The sequence below is a fragment of the Chenopodium album genome, chromosome 6, assembly GCF_948465745.1.
Source record: "Chenopodium album chromosome 6, dcCheAlbu1.1, whole genome shotgun sequence".
Classification (NCBI taxonomy): Eukaryota; Viridiplantae; Streptophyta; class Magnoliopsida; order Caryophyllales; family Amaranthaceae; genus Chenopodium; species Chenopodium album.
The window spans coordinates 19,213,065-19,225,611 of NC_137839.1; positions in this window are offsets into that span (position 1 = coordinate 19,213,065).

Below are 12,547 nucleotides of genomic sequence, written 5' to 3' on the forward strand. Positions count from 1 at the left end.
ATAGCACCATGATAATGGTTTGTGTCCAAAGCATAGAACAAAGCACATATAGGCAGAAATAGTATGCAAATAGTCAAAAAGCAAGCATGCAACATCCATATAAACAAATTGATGTTCCTCCAGAACATCGGAACAACAGAAAATACCCTGGTTGAAGTGTTTACAGACCAAAAGAAGCAAAAAGAAACAAAGTTTTCAATCCAGACCAAGTTCAAGAATCAAAAAGTTTGATAGCTAAAACATAAGAGAAACAGAATTAGGCTTCAGGGGCAGAGGATAGATGCTCTTCTCCTGCATCTTCTTCTGAAACTTCTTCAATGACCAGATCCTCCAGCTTCTTCAAAAGATCTGACTGCCCTTGAGATATAGTGGAGGTGCTCTGCTGCACTGCTGTTGTGAGCGCAGTAGAAACCTTTGCCAAGTCTGACACCATCTTTTCTAGAGCCTCAATTCTCTGAACTAGAGCAGGTTGTGCATCCACCAGCTTTTGCACTGTATCCTTGAGATTCTTTAATTCCAAAGCAGCACTGACAGAGTTAAATCCTGTAAACCCTAGACCTTCTCCTGCTGGAACAGACTGACTTCCTCCAGTTTCTTGCACAAAGGTGCCCTGTTCCCCCTGAACCAAAGTTCTCCCTTCTCCCTTTTCATCACATAAATCTACTACAGCAGTAGATTCAGCCTTGTCTTTTCCTTTTGGCCTAAAAGCCAACCTTGTACTCTTCCTCTTTCCAGTACTAGGAGCACTCTTTGCAGGCATTATGAGCACTTCCTTAGTCTTCTTTTCTCCCTCACCCTCACTGTCCTCCTCCTCCAGCCATCTATCTAACTCCTCTTCCTCCAATTTCTTCACAGTTCCTTCATCCTGCTTGGTTTTTGGAAGAGATTTGGAGAAGAATTGGGTTACTCCATTTACAATAGTTAGGTTTTTGGCCTCAAGGGTTCTTGGTTGCACATAATGGTTTGTTTTTAGTTTGAGGCGTTCATAATTTGTCATGGAGACACCACAGCTTTCTAGGAGAGTGATCAACAAGTTAGCATATCCAACCTTCAAATGGTTGGCGATGCAGTGAGAGAGGTGCTGGATCATTAGGGAAGGGAAGTTTATTTGTAGTTTGTTTTCAAGGCAGTACATGAGCACAGCATCAAGGTGATTAGCCTCGTTCCTGTGCTGAGTTCTTGGTATTATGGCCATATGGACAAAGATAAACAACAATTTTTGGATAGGAGAGAATAGGTTATGGTTGGTTTTTACTTTGGAAGCTTTTCCCCCAATTGACTCAACAATCTTTTCAATAGAAACATTATCAACACTTAATTCAGTTTCTCCTTTGAAATACTCATCAAACCCCTCATTTGGAGTTCCAAACACAGCAGCCAAATCATCAGCATCAAAACTAATTTTCTTATTTTTAACTCGGCTAGTACACACACCATTCACATTCTTAAAATTTGCACAAAATTCTTTTAACGGAGCATGAGCAATCACATTGTCATAACATTCACTAAACAACTTAACCCAATTTTGAGCCTCAAGAATATCAAGAAGTTCAGTATACTTACTTATCTCACACCACTTGAGATTAATGCAAAGACCAGCGATGAATCGATCAGAGCTTGCTTCAAGCCTCTTGACAGCAAGTGACTTTGATTTTTCCCCCTGAATCGGTTCACCAAGTTCCTCGTAGTCCAATTCCTCTTCTACCTCTATCTTCCTCTTCTTCGAATCACTGCGATCCATGGGTTTGTTTTGTGGGGTTTCAGTGATAGCTTGAGTTGAGGTTTCAGTCTCAACTTCCATGGGTGATGCTTTTTGAGGTGAATTTTGGATTTTTGGTGAGATTTCCATGGGAACTGGAGAAGAATCACTGAAGACAAGTGTGTATTTTACAGAGTAGGGTGGTGAGGAACAGTGGTTAGGGTTTGGTTTCATTTTATAGTGGGGTGAATTCTGAAAGGTGAATTAGGTCGGTGGAATAGTGTAGAAGGTGAATTTAATGGGGTATGTGTCGTTTGAAGAAGGATAAAGAAATTACTTTTCACTTGGTCAGATTAAAACGGAAGATTCAATTAATGTGATTTGACATGAAGAGTCTTGATTAAATAGAGAAGTTTTTGATCAGAAACTTGACTAGAATTTGAAAAGACTAGGATATTTAATTGAGGATAGATTTGAATTTAAGAGGATAAACTTGAGAGATTAATTCAAAAAAATAATAGGATAAGATTTTTTCAGAGTATAAAAATTAATTAACTGACTAGCTAATTAATTCAAGAAGTGATAGAACAAAATCTTATGAAAATATTAGGAGGAACTTGGAACAAATCAACATAGCTTGTTAGTAATATAGATAAGCAAGTGCAATTTGATTTCTTCACATACAGCCACAATCCCATATGTATTGCCATTCATTCTAATGCTCAGGACTATGTTTTCACATATACACATTGTGTAAGATACATATAATGTATGCACAATTGACTTATACCTTGGGGAAACTTGAGGTCTTCTAACTCAATTGTATCATACCAAGTTCCATGCGCATCTTTTCAAATTTGTCCCTGCTCAAAGGCTTAGTAAGAATGTCAGCTATCTGATTTTCAGTTTCACAAAAATCTAGCTTAATTAAGCCTTTTTCCACATTATCCTTAAGAAAATGATGCCTTATGTGAATATGTTTCACACGAGAATGATGAACTGGATCTTTTGAAATGCATATGGCACTAGTATTATCACAATAGATAGGAATGCAATTAAACTTCATACCATAGTCTCTTAGTTGTTGTTTTATCCATAGTACTTGAGAACAACAGGCAGCAGCTGCCACATATTCAGCTTCAGCAGTTGACAAGGCCACTGTATTCTGTTTCTTGGATCCCCAAGAAACTAGGCATGGTCCGAGAAACTGAACCATTCCTAAAGTACTCTTCCTATTCACCAGATCTCCTGCATAGTCAGCATCTGCAAAACCTTTTAAATCAAAAGTATCACTTCTAGGATAGAAGAGACAAAGATGGTCAGTTCCTTTGAGATATCGTAGGATCCTTTTTACTGCTGTAAGATGTGACTCCTTAGGATTAGATTGGAATCTTGCACATAAGCCAACACTAAATGCAATATCAGGTCTGCTAGCAGTTAAGTATAAAAGGGATCCAATCATACCTCTGTATTTGGTTTGATCTACACTAGTTCCTTGTAGATCTTCATCTAATCTTGTGTCTGTTCCCATTGGTGTATGGTTGGTCTTTGCTTGGTCAAGATTATATTTCTTCAGTAGTTCCTTGACATACTTTTGTTGGTGAATTGCAATACCTCTTTCTGTTTGTTTGATTTGTAATCCAAGAAAGAAGTTGAGTTCCCCCATCATGCTCATCTCAAATTCACCACTCATTAGCTCAGCAAAGTACTTGCACAAGTTTTCTTTAGTTGCTCCAAAAATAATATCATCAACATATATTTGAACAACTAGTAAATCAGTTCCTTCAGATTTTAAAAACAACGTTTTATCTACTTTACCTCTTTTAAAATCATTTTGAAGAAGGAACTTAGAGAGCCTTTCATACCAAGCTCTAGGTGCTTGTTTCAGCCCATAAAGAGCTTTATCAAGCTTAAAGACATGATTAGGAAATTGGGGATTTTCAAAACCTGGAGGTTGTTCCACGAACACCTCCTCTTCAAGAAAACCATTTAGGAAAGCACATTTAACATCCATTTGATACAGTTTGAAACCCATGAAAGAAGAAAAAGCAATTAATATTCTAATAGCTTCTAATCTAGCAACCGGAGCAAAAGTTTCTTCAAAATCAATACCTTCTTGCTGATTGTAGCCCTTTACAACAAGTCTGGCTTTGTTTCTCACAATTGTTCCATATTCATCCAGCTTGTTCCTGAATACCCACTTGAGCCCTATAACCTTTTTGTGTTCTGGTTTCTCTTCAAGATGCCAGACCTTGTTCCTTTCAAACTCATTGAGTTCATCTTGCATGGCAATTATCCAGTCAGCATCCTTCAGAGCTTCATCATGATTTCTTGGCTCAATTATGGATAAGAAGGCTTGAAAGGCACAGAAGTTCCTCATCTGTGATCTGGTCTGAGTTCCTCTACCAATATCACCTATAATAAGATCTATTGGATGAGAGCCTTGATATTTGAATGGCTTTGGATGAAACTCTCTAGCAGGAACTCCAATTTGAGGCACTTCTTCTTCGGTTTCTTCTGAATTTTCCTCGTTGCCTGATTCTCCCTGATCTTGTTCCTTCGGGATTTCTTGATCAGGAACTTCAGCATTTTCTTGATGTTCTTGCTCTGGTTCCTCACTTACATCCTTGGTTTGCTTGGAGGTTTCTTCATCTTCTTCCCTGTCTCTAATCATACCAATTTCATAATCAATATTGTCTTGTTCCTGCACATTCATAAACATATTAGATTCATCAAATATCACATGAATGCTTTCCTCTACACACAATGTATTTTTATTGTAAACTCTGTAGGCTTTGCTATTTGATGCATAGCCAAGGAACACAGCTTCATCACTTCTTTCATCAAATTTTCCTATGTTCCTTTTCCCATTATTATGGACAAAACACCTGCATCCAAAAGCTCGAAAGTGAGAAATATTGGGTTTTCTCCCCTTTAACAGTTCATAAGGAGTCTTATTGATGATTGGTCTTATCATAACTCTATTAATAATATAACAAGCAGTATTAATAGCTTCAGCCCAGAAGTTCCTTGGAAGACCACTTGCTATGAGCATAGTTCTTGCCATGTCTTCTAGAGTCCTGTTCTTCCTTTCAACAACTCCGTTCTGTTGAGGAGTTCTCGGGGCTGAAAAGTTATGATCCATGCCATTTTCTTTGCAAAAGTCATCGAATCTTGAATTCTCAAACTCTGTTCCATGATCTGATCGAATGTGGATAATCTGATTTCCACTTGACTTTTGAACTCTTTTGGCAAAGGACACAAATTCATCAAAAGTTTCATCTTTGCTAGACAAAAAGATCACCCAAGTAAATCTAGAAAAATCATCAATGATAACTAAAACATATTTCTTTCCACTTCTACTTTGAACACGCATGGGGCCACACAAATCCATATGGATTAGCTCCAATGGCATTGTGGTGCTGACCATGTTTTTGCTTTTAAAAGAAGATCTGACTTGCTTGCCTCTCACACATGCATCACAGATATGTTGAATGAGGAACTTGACTGGGGGAAGCCCTGTAACCAAGTTCCTTGTTCTAAGTTTATCCATGAGTGAGAAGCTAGCATGTCCAAAGCGTTTATGCCATAATAAAGGATCATCATTAATGACACTCAAGCAGGTAAGGTTGTTCCTTGGAACAGAATTTAGATCCACAATGTATGTGTTCCCTTTTCTAGTTCCTTCAAGGACAACCCTTCCTGTTTTATCATTTATGATGTTGCATGAATCAGAGGTAAAACTTACAGAGTTTCCTTTATCACAAAATTGTGATATGCTCAGCAAATTGTGCATCAAACCCTCGACCAAAAGTACATTTTCTATTGAATGAGAACTGGACCTTCCTACTTTTCCTTTAGCAATTACTTCACCCTTTTTGTTGTCTCCAAAGGTCACAGTTCCTCCTAGATAGGCCTCTAGTGAGAGAAACTTTGATTTATCTCCTGTCATATGCTTTGAACAACCACTGTCGAGGTACCACGTGTTGTTCCCCCTCACTAGGACCTGCAAAAGAACTTATTGGTTAGATTCAGGAACCCGGGTTTCCTTGGGTTCCTTGGACGTTGAAGCAATATCAGATTTCTTTACCCAAACTTGCCTAACATTCTTGCTAACAGACTGTTCCTTCTTGTTGCAAGTGGCAACAAGATGACCTGTCTTACCACAGAAGGTACATACTTTATAACTAGGCAGGTCTACGTATTTTTTCTTGCCCTTATGCTTAGACCGTATGAATCCTAGACCTTCAGTTCTTTTGGTTTGAGCATTCTCAATCCACTTAGGAATTCCAAACTGACTAATGTTTCTTTCTTTTCGAAGCTCAAGTTCCTTCTCCAGTTTTGCCTTTTCGATTCTTAACTTATCAAAATTATATTTTAATTTTTCAAAATCCTCATTAAATTTTGGCAAGGATTTAGAGGAGGAACTTGGAGACACTTCAGCATTAGCAAGTTTGTATTGAGTCAATTCTATATTAACCATGATATTTTCCAACTTGAGTTTCTCATTCATTTCTTTTAAGAGAAGATTCTTGTCAAAGAGTTCAAAAAATCTACTCTGAACATCAGTTCGTTGATTTTCAATCCACGTACTGTGTTCCTTGCAGACTTTGAGAGCTCTTTGACATTCACCTAGACGTATACTAGTGTGAGTCCAGTCGTCTTCTAATTCAAACACTAAATCAATGAGAGCATCTTCAGTATAAGTCTTAATTATATTAGGATCAAGGAATACCTCTTTAGCAAGCTCATCATTGTAAGCCTTGTCATCACGTTTGGCCATCAAACACAGATGAGCTGTTTCTTCTTCAGGTTGTTCCTCTTCATCCTCACTTTCAGAATCTCCCCATGCAGCTATCATAGCCTTTCTAATGTCTGTTTTGTTGAAAGGAGTTTTGTTGTAGTTGCTCTTATCTTGTTCCTTTGCCTTCCCTTTACCTTTCTCTGTTTCCCAAAGTGGACACTCTCGAATGAAGTGTTCCAGTGATCCACATTTGTGACAACCAGAGTCAGCCTTTGAAGTGGAGGGTTTCTTGGTGAAGTTCCTTGACCTGTTGTTTCTGTTGAACATTCTTTTGAACCTTCTCACTAGCATAGCAGCCTCTTCCTCATCTACTTCAGATTCTTCTGGATCTCCAGCTTTGAGAGCCAAGCCTTTTCCTCGGTTTCCTTCACTGTTGCTTGTTCCCAGGTGCAACTCATGAGTCATGAGGGAACCAGCAAGTTGCTCAATGTTGAACTTTGTGAAGTCCTTTGTTTCTTGTAAGGCTGTTACCTTGGCTCTCCATCTCTCATCTTGAGGGAGGCTTCTTAGAACTTTTCTGACCTGCTCATTAATAGGGATTTGCTTTCCAAGAGAAACAAGCTCATTTATAATGTTAGTAAATCTAGTTAACATTTCCTGAATTGATTCTTTTGGTTGCATTTCAAACCGTTCATATTTTGACATAAGCAGATCAATTTTAGAGCGTTTCACTTCGTTAGTTCCTTCATGAGTTACTTGAAGTAAATCCCAAATTTCTTTAGCATTTTTACAACCCATAACACGATTGTGTTCATGGGGTCCAAGACCACAATGAAGTAATTTAACAGCAAGTGCATTAATTTCCATTTTTTTCAAAATCTTCCTTATCAAACTCAGACATAGGTTTAGGTACTAACTCATTTTCACTGTTGGTTTTGGTAATTTCAAAATCACCAACTTCGATAACTCTCCAAACTTGGTAGTTGTCAGCTTTGATAAAAATTTCCATCCTGTTCTTCCAATAGGTGTAGAATTTCCCATTGAACATAGGAGGACGCTGCGTAGAGTAGCCTTCTTCCAGTTTCTCGTGATTGTTCATCTTGATTCCAGGAACTTAACTCGTCAGGGTTTCCTGATTTCTTCGAGGAACCAGCTCTAATACCAATTGTTGACTCGAATGAACAATACAAGAGGGGAGGTGAATTGTATTGAGGAGGAACTGGGGTAATTTTTGCGGAATTCTAAAAGAAACTTAAACAAAAACTTTAAAGTGCAAGAGAGATTTTACGTGGAAAACTTCTTGGCCCTAATCAAGAAGAAAAATCACGACCACAAGGGATTTTAAACTCAATTCTTAATAATAATAGGGCAAACAACCTATTACAAATTAAGACTCTAAACTCAAGTTCCTCTACGAACTTAAGTTCCCCTTCAACTGATCCCTCAATCAGTTGAGCTCTCAAATCTCTCTTTCTCCTTGCTTCACTCAAAGCAATCTACACACTCTAGAGTTTACCCAAACTCTTCCCCAATACAACTCGAATTAAAACTCTAAGATGCTAAGTACAAAGACACTCAAGGACTTAAGTGGATTTTTGACTCTTTTAGAAAAGCTAAGAATTGTAATGCTCAAATCTTTTTTTCAAAACAGAAAACTAATCCTATTTATACTAGAGGAGATCAGTTGAAAAACTCCCACGTCTGCCTTGACTCCCACTTTACCACAACTCCCATGAAACTAGGAAATGCAGTTCGTGGAGGCTTGGGCAACAAGCTGAAGTATACTTGAGGAAGTAGTTTACTGTTTCCTTAATTTTCTCAACCTCCTTGACCAAGTAAAAGATCCGTTTAAAAAGAGTTTTCCAAGGAGATTTTACCAAGTCAGATTTTTCAAAATATTTGGATAGAATTTAAACAAGAAAATCTTTAAGAAAATAGAATAGTTTTAAAAGATAATTTTCCGAAAATAGAATCTTTTTAAACAAGGAAAATAAAATCTTTATAAACTGAAATTAAATCCACTTAAAATCCTATCAATAATCAAAGTACTTAACAAATATACAAGAAGCCTAAAATAAATAATAAAGATACAATAGACTTCTTGGAACTCAGTGAAGCTTCGACTCTGGAGCTTCAGTTCCTCACTCAAGGAACTAGGTTTTTGATTGTCTTCTATGCTCGTCCATAGCTCAATCTTAAGACTTGTTCCATGCTCCATTCTGACTCTAGAACTTCGTTGCCAATAAGAACCTGTCAAACACATCAAAGCTAATAGACAAAGGTTAAAGCCCTTATGGGTTTGCTTAGGTTCCTTAGGTTCCTTTGAGTCATCATCAAAACTTAAGATCAACAAACAAGCAAGTAGTTAATGCCTAAAATCTTTTGTGGCAGGGTAAGCTAGCTAATTTAACAATAGCCTTTTATTGGAGGTGCCTAACCTTTTTTTTTTTTTTTTTTTTTTTTTTTTGTATTTTATATATCTATTCTTCCTTTAACCTATTGTAAGTTAATATTCAAAGCAAGTATTGTAGGACTTTAGATACTCTAAGCGAAAATTCAGGAATCAAATTCATATGCACCTAAATCAGGATCACATGCATAATACACAAGAATTACATAATTATACCTTTGAAATGTGATCTCCACGAAGCAAATTGATTGATAAATCAAGGAGAGAACAGAGCCCCAAGCGTAATTCCTCTACATAGTCCATCGGATTCGATCAAGTCATCCACCAATACTAGATTGGTCGAGTGAAGGGGAAAACCAAGATCACCACCTTTAATGGACAACTGACACCACCACGATCACCACCACCACCGACCACACCACCGGCACCGTGAGGAGGAGAGAGTCGTGAGTAAGGGAGAGGGAGTTTGAGGAGGTTGGTCTCGTGTTTGGTAATTAGGGTTTCAACTTATTAAAAGTAAAATTGTTCTTCTGAAAAACATAGGCATCTAGTCTATTTATAATCTTATTATAATTAGAATAGGAGGCAAAGCCCAAAGCCTCTAAACTCCTCCATATGGTGGGCCACCTAGGGGATGAGGCCCATCATGAGCCTCGTGAATGAGTTATGTCTTCGTCGTGTGCAATTACTAGATATATAAATGGATCAAATTATGGAGATAATTAAGTTCGTACATTTGGGTCGTCGTTTTATCATAGCTATAGGTACTAACGATCTTTGGACTAGTAAAATAGGCCAAAGCCCAATTGGACGGATCCTATAAGGTCACACAAAGGGGCTAGATCGAGCATTAGAGGATGAGGCCCATCATGGGCCTCATCACTCTAGGTGGTCGGCCATATGAAGTGGATAAGAGAGTTTTGGGCTTCGTGCTCTAGTCTAATTATAATGAGATTATAAATAGACTAGGTGCCTAGGTTTGCAAGTAAGCAGTTTTACTGATCTTTTGATCAAACCCTAATTAGCAAACACGAAACCCAACCCCTCTCAAAGTCCTCTCTCACACGGCTCTCTCCTCCACCTCACGCCGGTGGTGGTTCATGGTGGTAGGTGATGGTTCGTGCGGTGGTCAGTTGTCCGTAAAGGTGGTGACCGCAGTTTTTCCTCAATCACTCGACCAATCTAGTATTGGTGGACAGCTCGTTCGGATCTCGTGGACTAAGTAGAGGAGCAACGCTTGGGGCTGTATTCTCTCCCTGATTTGCCTATCGAATAGCTTTGTAGAATTCACGCATCAAAGGTATGATTATGTGTCTTGTGTGTTATGCATGCGACTCTTGAGATTAGGTGGTTAATTGAATATGATTCATATTTTTTCCGCTGCGTAGTACCTATAAACTCCTACGGTGGTATCAGTTAAAATGGAGCATTGGAAGCGAAATTGCCAGAAATACCTCGACTTCCTCAAGAAAAATGGAGCATCAAGATCATGTATTATGGTATAAACATTCACTTAGGTATGTGATACCAAGTTATAGTGCTTAACATTGTGATGTTGCGCAGGAACTGCAAACAAGTGAAACTAGCAAGGAAATGGAGCTTGAAGGTGCACTAGAAGTGTTTGAGTGCCCAAAAATAGCTTCATAGTTTTAAATTTTGATTAGTTTATTATCATGATTTTGTAAACAATTTCCAGTTTTGATGAAACAATATTTCAGTTTTGTTAGAATACTGATTTGGTTTACTTGGCTTGGATAAGTGTTGTTCCATGACCAAGGTAATAAATTGTTTTCATTTTGCTAGATATGAGTTAATTTTGTTTTATGACAATGATATAAGTAGATCACAAAAGTAAATTTAGATTATTCAAAATACACTTACTTATAACAAAGTAAGGTTAGGTCACATTAACCATTTGCACATCCAAAGTTATGGATGGACTCTTATTCTTATATGATTATGATTCACTTGAGAATTAGAAGTCATGCTTGATAAGTTAGGATGACCAAGTTTCCTTTTAGTAGAAAGGGTAATAGAAGCTAAAATGACCTTTTGGTACTCATACATATGATATATGTGAACCAATAAGTTCAAGAGTTAGCAAAGAGATTTAACTATTTCATTGCTTTTACTAACGATTTAAGTAAATATATCGATAATTACTTAATGAAGTAAAGCTTGGAAACATTGAAATGTTCAAATTTCCAAAATGAAATGTAAAATCAGTTTTAGATAAACAATTTAACACCACAATATGATTGTTGTGATAAATATTTAACTCAAAAGGAATGATCATCTAAAGGGGATTGTTGAATTAATTCACAATCCAGAAACATTACAATTAAAGTGTATGTTTATGAAGCAGGAATCAAACTTTGCTTGCCATGGTTCGATCCAAGTATTGAATGATTTACAAATATCGTTTTGAGGATATGCATTAGAACAACACCAATTGCGAATATACTAAACAGGAAACTTAACCAAAGTAATAGAAAAGATGTCATAAGAGTTATGATTTGGAAATGTTCCAGAAGTTATCTTTTCTAAACAGGATTAAGGGTTATGAAATCAATGTAAAATGTTTACAAAGATGACACCCTAAATCAGAAAAATAGTTCTTCATGGGTTTTCTCATGGAAACTAAGAGGTATTATTCCTAAAATCGCGTAGAAACAAAGAGTTTGTTGCTCGCGATAGTGTCTTTATAGAAAGAATGTCTTCCTACAAAGCCAAGTGGGAGTAAAGTTATATCTCAATGATATTCGAGACGAGCAACAAATGGATGTGCATAACACTACATCAGAGACGAAGGCATATGAAATCAGCTAATTTGATAAACCATGTGTCGAAGCAAGCTAATTCCACTAGCGACGTTTCTATCGTCCCACTTGAATGAAAGGCTTCAAAGAGTTGAAGAAAATAATTCTATTGTTTCTCATACCTATCGTAGGTTACGTAGGATCAAAACAAATAGTTTGTTGGAATTCTAGTGAAAGGTGGATTTTAAAATTTCCTTATTAGAATGGTTAGAACCATACCTACAAGCAAGCTTTGGACAAGTGCCAACTCAGAAAATGGCTTAAAGCCATGAATTCCAGTATGGACTCCATGTTTGTAAAGATGTGTCAGTCCATAATAGTCTTACAAATAGGGACAAACCTATTAGTTGGGTAAGCCTATTCGGATTATTCTAGTTATGGATATCAAAATAACCTTCATAAAATGTTCTTGATGGTGAACATGTATATGATACAACCTAAGAGTTTTGAAATCCATATTTTCTTAGAAAGTTTTGCAAACTTCAGAAATTCATTTATGGATTGAAGTGAGCATTAAGGAGTTGGAACATTCATTTTGATTAGGCAATCAAACAGTTTGATTTCCTTAGTAGAACGAAAAGGGAATCTTGAAGAGACAAGAAGTTTAGTGGGAGTAATTGGTCTTCTTAGTCTAGTATGTAGTTGACATACAGTTCATATGAAATGATATATCAATGCTTGAATAAGTCAAGCAGTGGTTAGAAAGATTGTTTCAATATGATAGACTTAGGAGATGTTGAGTACATATTGGGAATTAAGATCCATGAAGTGAATCTTGAAAATGATTGGAATGAATCGAGAGACTTATGTTGATAAGGATCTTGACAAGTTCATGAAGCAAGACTCTAAGAGAGGATGTCTTCCCATGTTTCATG